This window comes from Protopterus annectens, chromosome 8.part1 (genome assembly GCF_019279795.1).
Source record: "Protopterus annectens isolate FY-2018-M chromosome 8.part1, PAN1.0, whole genome shotgun sequence".
Taxonomy (NCBI): domain Eukaryota; kingdom Metazoa; phylum Chordata; order Ceratodontiformes; family Protopteridae; genus Protopterus; species Protopterus annectens.
Window position 1 is genome coordinate 511,638,150 of NC_056742.1, and position 12,190 is coordinate 511,650,339.

Below are 12,190 nucleotides of genomic sequence, written 5' to 3' on the forward strand. Positions count from 1 at the left end.
TTTCCCTGTACAAAATATCAGTGATTCGTTAGTTCAGTAGATTAAGTATTCACTGAAGTTGTCTCGCATTTTTGAATTTCGGGTAACTATAATTTCGCTTAATCAAAGTAGACCCAGATATATATATATATATATATATATATATATATATATATATATATATATATATATATATATGTAGTGTATGTATGTATCATTGTATCATTGCCAATATCTGCACTCACACATCTTAAGTGTGGGTTTTCTAAATATTTTATGAGTCAGTTTGTACCCCTAATACCAGAAGATGCAGTCAAAAATATGGCAACAATTCTCTTTGAGACTAAATAATTATCAGTGTTGACAGTTGTAATGGTATCACTTTACTTACTGACCCTTTGCGTGATTCAGTCCCATCTCTGACATTTGGTCCTGCAAACTAATTCATTCTGTAGAAGTTCCCTTTTTTCTTTTAGGTGAGTACTTCCCCTCTTTTAAGGTGTATGGCTTTTACCTAGAAAATGAACTCATAAATAGACCACAATCCCCCCCCCCCTCTGTGTATACACCATTCTCCCTTTTGCCAACGTATTAAGCAGGCTACAAAAACTGGATTTCATCTCTGTCTAAATCTACAGTAAAAGATTTTTAAGAATGGACAACCAGGATGCTAAGAAGCAAAATAAAAATCCAAGACATCATTTTGACATATTTACAAAGTTACAATTACAATTACAATTGTCCACAATTACATGCCCTCATTATCCATAAATTTGAGGTTGGATTCCTCAAGGCTGGTTTGGCTGGACAAACGTAGGCATGAAACATCCTTCTTGTTGCTAAGAGCACACCGTTTCCAAGCATAACCTTTCTCCACTCAGTTATAACTTAAAATCTAAATTTTGTATTCCTTTTCTTCTCCCTGTTTTTAATTTCTCCAAATCTTTTGGGTTTCTAATACCATGACTGGAATGGACCACATTCCTAAGTCAAAGTGTGAATAAAGTTGACGAAATTAGTATTGTTTCAGTCTTTGATATTAGCCAGAGGTGCTGTTCTCAACACCAGCAATGTGCTCGATAATGGCTCCTTCTGCGAGTCATATGGAGTTACATGTATCATTAACATATTTAAGTACGATGGCAAATTCATTCTTATAAGACTATTGTTCCTACTACTGTTGGAACTGTCTGAATATTCTTTTTCCACATTGCCCTCATTTCTGCCTGCAAATCCTGGTATTTTATAACTTTGTGTCTCTCTGTAAGTAAGACACTGTAGTCACCGGGTGTAGCAATTTCAATGATTAATGCTACTTTTGTCTTCTTTTGATGGATTACTGTATCTGATTTTCTAGCATCTATTTTTTGAACTGTTGGTAATGGATGATCCCCTGTGATATAATCTTCATAATTTTCTATAATGCTTTGCGGCTCACATTTCCAATGTTTTTCAGCTACTTCAATATTATAATGTTTGCACAATCCCCATGTGACTCCTGTGCACTGGCCCAGTAATCAAGGAGTCTCAATCCTCACCAATAGCACCAGTGAGGGGCATCCACATGGGGAGGACAACAAGTACACACACAGTAAAGTACAATTTCCCTTAAGAGCACATAGAGATCACAGTCAGTCTGGGGTTGGTTTCTCCCTTTCTCTCCAGATCCCCAATAAGACTCTCCACTGGCACAGCTATAGGTTTCAGATCTCAGCCGAGTGGTCAAGCCAAAACCTCCAGCACCATCTCTGTCCAACCAGTGCTTTGTGTCCCTGCTCAACTAGCTGACGCACACAAACTTTGAGATTTGAGTTATATACAAAGACACAGCCACTCTTGGAGAAGGCTGGCACAGATTCTCCAGCTATGCCCCCTTCTGCCCAGAGACTATAAGGTAGAAATTACTCCCACCAACCACTGCTTATCAACTACTAATAAGGCTCTTCCAAAAGGGTGACCAATTCTACTGTGTAATGTTATTATTATCTAAATAGTAAGTGTGACGAACAGCAAGGCTACTGGAGTGGCGTATACAGTATTACCAAATACATACAGATACTTTAAGAGTAACAGCTACAAACAAATGCAATCTGAGGGTCATGCTGCTCAATGCTAGAAGTTTAAATTTCAAAATGCACTCTCTGTAAGCACTCCTTAAAATGAAGACTATCAACATTTGTGCTGTAACAGAGACCTGGTTCAAGGCAGCAGATAGCATCCCTGCACTACTAGGCTATAACTCATTCCATACCTTTTGGCCCCAGAACTTGGACCAAAGTTTCAGAGTGGGTGGTGTTTCCATATTCATAAAGGATGCGCACACCTCCAGACTGGTAGCCCAACATGATGCATCAGAGATACTTCAGGTGCAGCTAACATTGGGTAAGACAGTGATTCAGGTCGTAACCTGCTATAGGTCCCCAACCATGACCCAAGACTCACACTTCACATTCCTAAACACCCTGGAGAATATTAGAGTCCTACCTAACACCCTCATACTGGGAACTTCAACTACCCCTCCATTAAATGGGAAAACCACTCATGTACCAATACACTTGTCCTACATTTCCTAGAATTCATTAATTCCAATGCCCTGGACCAGCTCATTCTTACCCCCCACTAGAGGTAGCAACATCCTTGACCTGGTCATTACTAACATGGTGACTGTTGCTCTATACCAATAGTTAACTCCTCCCTGGTTAGATCCGACCACAAACTAATCACCTTGGAAATCCACACCCCCCCCCCCCCTGCAAAGGTAACCACCATGAAAAACTTCTCCAAAGCTAATTTTGGGCTCCTAAAAACAGACGTGGCTAACTTCACGGCACCCATGCAATTAGAGAACAGCTGCATGACCGCCAAATCATACACTAATGCACTGTACAAACACGTACACAAATGCATGGATCTCACCATACCCAATAGAACCAAGACGCCCTCCTCCAAAAAAAGGAAGCCAATCTGGTGGTCCTCTGCCATTAACAAACTCTACAACAGAAGGAGGAAATTGATGAGAAATAAGGTGAAGTCCCAAGACTGGAAAAACTCCCTTATCAGCCTCAACAAAAAGTTGAGATTCCCAATCAAATCCTCTAAAGCTAGCATTGAAAACAGAATTGCAGCAGATAGTAAAGACAACCACAAGGCCTTCTATAGTTATGTAAAGAATCTCCACGACAATACCCAGATTTCCTCTGAGCTGTTGCACCATGGCACCTCCTATACCGAGCCAACAGATATTGCCAATATACTGACTGACGGATTCAGTACCAACTTTACCCCTCTCTCTCCCACCAAAGGACCAATCACAATATCAATAGATTGCCAGGGACCCAGTATTACTGCTGTGCAGGTTAAAACAGCACTGTCCAAGGCCAAGAATACAGCTTCTATGGGACCTGACAATATCCCTGGCTGTGTTCTACATGAACTACAGAGTGAACTGGCCCCTCACCTGTGTGCCCTGTTCAATCACAGCCTCACCTCAGGCTTTGTCCCTACAGAATGGCACACTGCTACAGTCATCCCTCTCCACAAAGGAGGAGTGACTACAGACCCTGGGAACTATCATCCCATTAGCCTGATGAGTCTGATATGCAAAGCTATGGAACGTATCATCATGGACCTAATAAACAAGGATATAGGGAACTTACAAACTCAGGATCCCACACAGTTTGGTTTTGTGAAGGGTAGATCATGCCTGCTGAACCTGGTTGACTTCTTTGAGTCAGTCACCAGAGCTGTGGATGAAGGCAAGGTGGTTCATACAGCCTACCTTGATCTGGCCAAGGCCTTTGATACCATTCCCCACTCAGGTATCATAGAAAAACTCACTAAGCTAGGCATCAACCCCTATATCATTAGGTAGGTTGCAAACTGGCTCACAGATAGAACCCACAGTGTAAAAGTAGCTGACTCCAAGTCAGACTGTCAAACAGTCATGAGTGGAGTCCCACAGGGTTCGGTCCTGGGTCCTCTCCTGTTTGGTATCTACTTCTCCGAAGTCCAGGCCAACACAAAGAGACTCTGCCTGACAAAGTTCACAGACGATTGCAAGTTGGGAACCATAATTAACTCCCCAAGTGATGTTGGCATCCTACAGAAAGGCCTCACTGAGACCAATGACTGGTGTCAGAACCATGGCCTTAAGCTCAATGCCAAAAAATGTGTCATCATCCCCTTTGGGAAAAACCCAGTTCCCAAGAATTACCACATCGATGGTAGTCCACTGAACACAGAAGGTGTCATAAGAGATCTGGGAACACAGGTTGACAGCAACCTCTCTTTTGACCACCACATTGCCACTGTGGTCAGAAAGTCCTTCTATGTGGCATATCTAATTACTAAGGGTTTTGCATCCAGGAAGAAAGAGGTCATTGTCTCCCTTTACGTTTCCCTCATTAGGCCAATGATTGAGTACAATGCCCCATTTGGCATGTACCTCAATAGACACCTACAACAACTGGAGAGGCCACAAAAATACCGCACAAAGAGGATCTTAGGCCTTGTCCTATATGGACAGACTCAAAATACTCCAACTATTCTCTGTCTCATATCACCTACTTAGAGGCAATCTCTGCTTGATTTACAAAGCCATGTCTGACCCAGCTCTGTTAGAAATGTTACATCTAAAGAAATCCCAATCCCTCCACACTACACACTCCAGAGACCTCAATCTCATTGCCACAATCAACAGAACAAGCTGGAGGGACAGGTTCATAACCCAGAGACTGCCCATGCTATGGAATAGACTTCCCATACATGTCAAGCAGAGCACCTCACTGGCCGTCTTCAAAAGAAATCTTGATGGGTAGATGGGAAATAGAAAAATTCACCCTGGGGATTACACCAGTGGCTCTACTTGACAGAGGCACTGGGAACTAGGGTCAGTGGCACTCAGCCAGGATAATCCTAGGGCTAGGCTTGTAAAGGCTCCAGGGCCATTAGCCTAGTACACACCTATGAACCTATGAACACACCTATGAAGAGCTTAAATTATCTCTACATAAAACAGCCACAGCTAAAAGGTTTAAATATATTTAGTAATAAATAATAAAAACACAAGACAATACTCATTAATTCAACACAATGACATTAGAGAGCTCAGAAATCACAGGAAATACTTTAAAACAACATTGTAGGACAGTCTCACATAAATATAGAAAACAGCTAGACTAATATTACTATTTCTATCTATCTCTAAGAGAAATCACTGATCTAAATATCTTACTTACAGAGCAAAGCAAAGTGCTGGTGAGTTGTTGTCAGCTTCAGAACAAAATACAAAATGCAATCTCTTTCTCTCTGAGATAGTCTTAAATTGATCATACACATTACTGCTGGGTCATTTCAGATTGCATCATTCTTGTCACCTCTACTTAAGTTCCCAGGCTCACAGAACTTAAAATTTAACGTTTCTTTGATCTTGCAGCTGCCAGGAAGCCACAGCAATAAAAGCCACTTTACATGTGAAACCTAGTAATTATCTCTGTCTTAGCACAATAGAAAGAATTTCCAGCTGCAGACATCCTATCTCTGAGCTTGGGATCACATACAATTGTAAAATCCTTTACTTATCAGCTTTCTTCTAGCAGGGTGCACTGTGGTTACATTTTTGAAGTTCAGCACATAACACAGTTTTCTTACATTTGTCAAACAAGCCTGTGGATCATGTTAGTATTTACAATGCCATATAATTATTTACAAAATTCTATTTAGCTGGGCTGGCAGCCCCTCAGTTTATCACACCCCAATGCAACAGTTTTGCCACACAATTATGCCTTTCACTCTACAGTCCTTCTGCCATTAGTAAACCACAGCCAGCAACAAGATGTGCAACTGGGGCAGAGTCTGAATGGCTAACTGAAAGCAGCAGTATTTTAGAGCTCCATATAACTAGTTAAATAAGACAGGAAAAAATATTCTTTTTTTTCTTCAAAGTATAAAATCTTATAAAGGACTCATTTACATAATTAGAAACGTTGGTGAGGTTTTACAAATAATTTCCTGTCAAAAAGCTTGGAGATGTATTCACTTGTTAAAATGAGCAACTCAAAGAATTCTCATCAGGATGCTGCCTTAAAGAAGGAACTACAACAGATGGCATCTACCCTGCAGGAGTTGTCTTAAAGAGAACCTGGAAAATCTTAAAACAAGCAGTCAAAAACAGGCTGACACCCTCAAGGAAATGCTACAATAACACCAGACAAGGATAACAGGAATAGAGGTTTCACTAAATGACTTAGAAAGCAGACTTAAGGAAGTGGAAACACAGACAGAACTGCTTCTTAAACAAAACACTTGGTTGGTTAGTAAAGTAGATGACACGGAAAATAGGGAGAGGAGAAATAACATCAGGATTTTCGGATTATCTGAAAACACAGAAGGTGAGGATATTATTTCCTTTTTATCAAGCTGGATCCCTGACTTTTTTAATTTAAAAGAAGGATTTTCCTTTGGTATTGAAAGGGCACACAGAGCTCTTGGGAAACATGCCACTAACTCAAACTCTCCTCCTAGGTCAATAATTATCAAATTTCTTTCATACTTGGACAAGGAACTGATTTTAAGATCTGCTTGGAGGAAGGCACCTCTAATATATAAACAGAGCCTGATAAGATCTGATAATGACTATTCATCTAGAATAATGGAACAAAGGAAAAAAATGTGGTCAATGATGATAAAGTTTCTGAAACAAAATAACATCAAGGCACAAATTGCATATCCAGCTAAGATAAGAATACTGTATGCCAACGAGATGAGGACTTTTATTGACTTAGGGGAAGCCTCTTCATGTATTAAACTAATAATGTGATTATTTTACCAGAAGATATGGATTGGATGGCACCTTCTCTCAAGAGAACAAAAGAAACAAATGTCTGGACACATGTCAAAAAGAAGCAAAAAGCTGATACTGTTACAGCCAAATCTCTCAAAGCATCTACTATGATATGAATTGTTTTAACATTACTTTAAATGACCAATTTTACTGCTTGGAATTTTAAAACAAATGTAACTAACTACTGGAATCTTTATATCTTTTGAAAATAGATAACACATGAGAGTTTTCACATTACCTCAGGTATGTAAAATGGTGCTTTTCTTTTACAGGAGGGTTATATAGCACATAAAATATTTATACTGTAAATCAACATACATAGTATGTATATTTTCTCTTAACGTTCTCTTTTCTTTCTCCCTTCTCTCTTTTCTCATTATTTATTTTAACTGCATCGTCTCCCTTTCTAAATTCTCTCCTATTTACTATACTAATATTGTCTGTATATATTTAATAACTCACTATCTATACATAGATAAATAGTCTAAAATAATCTAGTTTCAAGGCAGACTAATTGGAATAGTGAACTTAATTAATTATTACAATATTTATTAGATTAATGATAGCCACTGTTATGCTTATTGGGATTGGGGACATGTTCTTAACTCTGAAATGTTCCATTCATGTACATATGTCCTTTGAATTATATCCTTTTAGTATTAACAAATACATAAAAAAAGGAGGGAAAAATGTACGTGTTGGTTAGGAGAAGTGAAGCTTTATTCACATTCTATTGGCGTTGCCATAGCAACAGTAAACACTGCAGTTTCCAAGGAGACTGTGAACCTGCGAAGTGCATTTAGCTTCACAGATAACAAATAATAAGAAAAAGTAATGTTGTTTAGTTATTAAAATGAAAAACAACCTAAGCAAGGTAAAATAAATACATATGTGGAAAATATGAAGGTCTCTCCAAACACCACCATTATATTGGGCGACTTCAACTACCCAAACATAGACTGGGAGCATTACTCTAGCTCCAACACCCTAGCCCAAAGGTTCCTAGAATTTATAAACTCAAATGCTATGGAACAACTTGTTACCACTCCCACAAGAGGGGAAAACATACTGGACCTGATCATCACCAACATGGGGACTCTATGCTCCAGACCAGAAGTGTATCCTTCACTGGTAAGATCAGACCATAAACTAATCTCACTGGATATTCACATCCCGACCCCACCCCCTGCCCAGAAAACCACAGTGAAAAACTTCTCTAAAGCAAATTTCACACTCCTCAAAACCGAGGTAGAATCCTTCAAAGCCCCCGGGCCTGTGGAAAATACGGCCCAGACCGCAGAATCCTTTATAAACGCATTCTATGAACACCTTCAGGAATGCATGGATCATGCGATCCCAAATAAAACCAAGACCCAATCCTCCAAAGGCAGACGTCCTGTCTGGTGGACCCCAGCCATAAACAAACTATACAATAGAAGGAGGAAGCTTCTAAATGATAGAGCAAAATCCCAAAAAGGGAAGGCATCACTGATCCGTATTAGCAAAAAACTACGGGCACTCATAAAATTGTCTAAGGCCAGCTTCGAGAGAAAAATTGCACAGGACACTAAGGATAATCACAAAGCTGTCTTTAGTTATGTTAGGAACCTGGGTGGTAATTCCCAGATATGCTCAGAATTAGTCCAAAATGACAAAAAATACACTGAACCCACAGACATTGCCAACATCCTAGCTGACAGGTTCAGCGCAAACTTCTCCCCCCCACCAAAAGGGCAAATATCTATCCCAGCAGAGTGCTGCCCCCATGACATCTCAGATGCTCAGGTAAGAGCCGCCCTCTCCAAAGCAAACACAGCATCAATGGGACCAGACGGTGTCCCGGGCTGCGTCCTACATGAACTCCAAGAAGAGCTAAACCCAAACATAAAACTACTGTTCAATCTCAGCCTTACTACAGGATATGTGCCCAAAGAGTGGCATACAGCAACAGTGGTCCCTCTCCATAAAGGTGGTGCCTCAATGGATCCTGGAAACTATTGCCCCATAAGCCTAACTAGCTTGGTCTGCAAAGCTATGGAAAGGATCATCATGGACCTCATAACTAAAGATATTGGGGACCTACAGACACTGGATCCTACCCAGTTCGGCTTTGTTAAGGGCAGATCCTGCCTCTTAAACCTGGTTGATTTCTTTGAAACAGTCACCAAGGCCATTGATGAGGGGAAGGTGGTCCACACAGCCTACCTGGACCTCGCAAAAGCCTTCGATACAATACCCCACTCGGGCATTATAGATAAGCTCACCAGCTTAAATATAAACCCCTATGTCACTAGATGGATTGCAAACTGGCTGAAGGACAGAACCCACATGGTTAGAATTGCTGGAGCCATGTCAGACTCCAAACCAGTTACAAGTGGTGTCCCACAAGGCTCAGTCCTGGGACCTCTCTTGTTCGGTATATATTTCTCGGAGGTACAGGCCAACATGGAAGGACTGTGGCTGACCAAGTTCGCAGATGACTGCAAACTGCCATAATCGACTCTCCAGCCGACACAAGCATCCTCCAAAAGGGCCTCATAGAAACAGACAACTGGTGCCAGAGCCATGGCCTCAAGCTAAATGCCAAAAAGTATATAGTCATCCCTTTTGGCAAAAACAAAGTGCCCACAAATTACCACATAGGTGGTAATCCATTAAGTACAGAAGAAGTAATTAGGGACCTGGGGACCCAAGTTGATAGCAATCTCTCATTTGACAACCATGTGGCCAAAGTGGTTAGAAAAACATTTTATATAGCCCACCTAATCATGAAGGGATTCACATCTAGATCAGGGGAGGTCATCGTGCCTCTTTACTCATCCCTCATTAGGCCCATAATTGAGTACAATGCCCCTTTTGGGATGTACCTTACCAGACACCTGCAGCAACTGGAAAGACCCCAAAAGTACCTCACCAAGAGGATCAAAGGGCTCAAACAGATGCCATATGCTGCCCGGTTAAAGAAACTCCAGCTCTACTCAGTGGCATACCACCTGTTCAGAGGCGATCTGTGCCTGATGTATAAAGACATGTCCAACCCGGAATTAATGGACATGCTGCACCTCAGAAAATCCAAATCCCATTGAGCTACGCGCTCGGGAGACTTGAACCTCAGCACTGAAATAAATAGGACATGCTGGAGGGACAGATTCATAACCCAGAGGCTCCCTTCACTCTGGAATAAAATCCCAGTCCAGGCTAGGCAGAGTCCCTCATTGACTCTCTTCAAGAGGAATCTTGATGAGTGGATGGGAGATCGTAGGTTTACCCCAGGTATCACTTCTGTGTCACTGTTAGACAGAGGCACAGTATACTAACCTCGAAAAAGGGCATAGCAAAATAAATTTAAAATGGGTGGCGAAAGCCAAACACATTCTGGCTAGGCTTATAAATGCCCTAGGGCAGATAGCCTAGTATGAACCTATGAACCCATGAACCTATAGTAGGATTATTTGTAAATATTTTATGATTTATCCTCATAGGAGTACATATTCCTGGAAATACAACTGAAATGTTCCCAAACTACATGTGCACTGATATGTAGCTGCTTGATTAAAAAGTATTACTCCGTTTAACATGCTGATTTCACAAGATGTCTGCATTGTAAAAGTTTCATTTTATATGTTACTTGAAACTGACAGTCTCTAGTGCACATGAAAAGGTACATATTACTTTCTGCAACATCTTATCTTTGCAGTTACCTCACACTCTGTACAAACTCACTTGGTAACTGATAGCTATTCATTTAAAATATCAGTTTAAATATTAAATGTGCCCTTGAAATGCTGTTGACATTTTGACAAAAAATAATCTGAACTGTAAAATGAATGACTTGAAGGAAGTGAAGTAATGCATAGATTTCAAAGACAGTTATTGACACTACAGTAAAAGTAAAAATATATATTCACAAGGAAGTATTGAAATGTTTTAGTCTTCCAGTTAAAATAACTTACTGTCAACATTTTGCGATATCAGAAAGTTTGAAGAGCTAGGAAATTACTATTCTTTGTCTTTATAATGATTATTAGACTGATGTTAGACTCTGCTTAGTTTAATGAATTGTGACATATGTTTATGAGGAAAAGTGGACTCAATTACTCACATTGGACTACACATTCCTGGAAACTGAACTGAAATGTCCCCAAATTACTTGTGAATTAAATGAAACTGCCTGATTAATAAGCATAATTTACTTTAGCAACCTGAATCCATAAGCTATCTGTTCTATATATGCTACATTATATATGTCACTTGCATATGACAGTCTCTAGAGCACATGAAAAAATACATATTATTTTTGCAACATGCTATATTTGCACTAATCTTATATTCTAAACTAACTCAGTTGGCAACTGACAAGTTATTTATTTGAAACATCAGTCTAAATATTAATTGTGCCCTTGAAATATTGTTGTCATTTTGACAAAACAAAACCTGAATTGAAAAATGAATGATTTGAAGAAGTGAAGTATTGTACAGATTTCAAAGACAGCTATTGACACTACAATATAAGTAGAAATGTATACATGCAAGGAAAAATTGAAATGCTTTATGCTTTTAGTTAAAATAGCTTATTGTTAACTTTTTGCTTTATCAGAAAATATAGAGTTAGGAAATTATTTCTAATTTGTCTTTATAATGTTTACTAAAGTGATGTTAGTCACTGACTTGTTTAATGGATTGCGAGTCATGTGCAAGATGGACTACTGAATGTTATTTCTGTTTACCTATGTTTGCTGAATTTCTTTTTATTAGTACTGATTTAAAACATTGGAAAGAAAGGGAAGGGAAATCTCTGTTTTTGGTCAAGGGAGGAGAGGCTTAAGAGTATTCTAACTGCCCCGAGAACTCTCTGAGATGCTCTAAATACTATTTGATTAATACTTACCTAAGGTAAGTCTTGATTACGATATAGGTACCTTCACATTCATTCTAGACCTGATGTGATTACCCATTCTGGAAGCAGGAGGTGCCCTATGCAGGATGGGAATTGTCAGGGTGATCATAGTTCATTCTTAGACTCTGCTTTGTAAATCTATAAATATGTAAAAGCACTGCACACTAGAATGTAGGGTGCCTCTACTCAGAGTCAGGATACCACTGATAAGCCATGTCTTTTCATAAGTGCAAGTTGAAGTTGGTGAGCTGAAGCGTGGGAAAGTAAAGGAAGACAGTACACCTACAGTAAATTCATATTTCATTGGTAATCACTCATTGTCTCCTGTAGAGTCCTTTTAGTCAAATTATTTTAGTAATAATCTATTTGTTGTTGGCTTATTTAGTGTATGCTCCTCTGTTGCATTTAATTTATCCAAAATGACATATCTGACATGTTTGGGATCTCTTAAGGGCAACTAAATACTGGATATT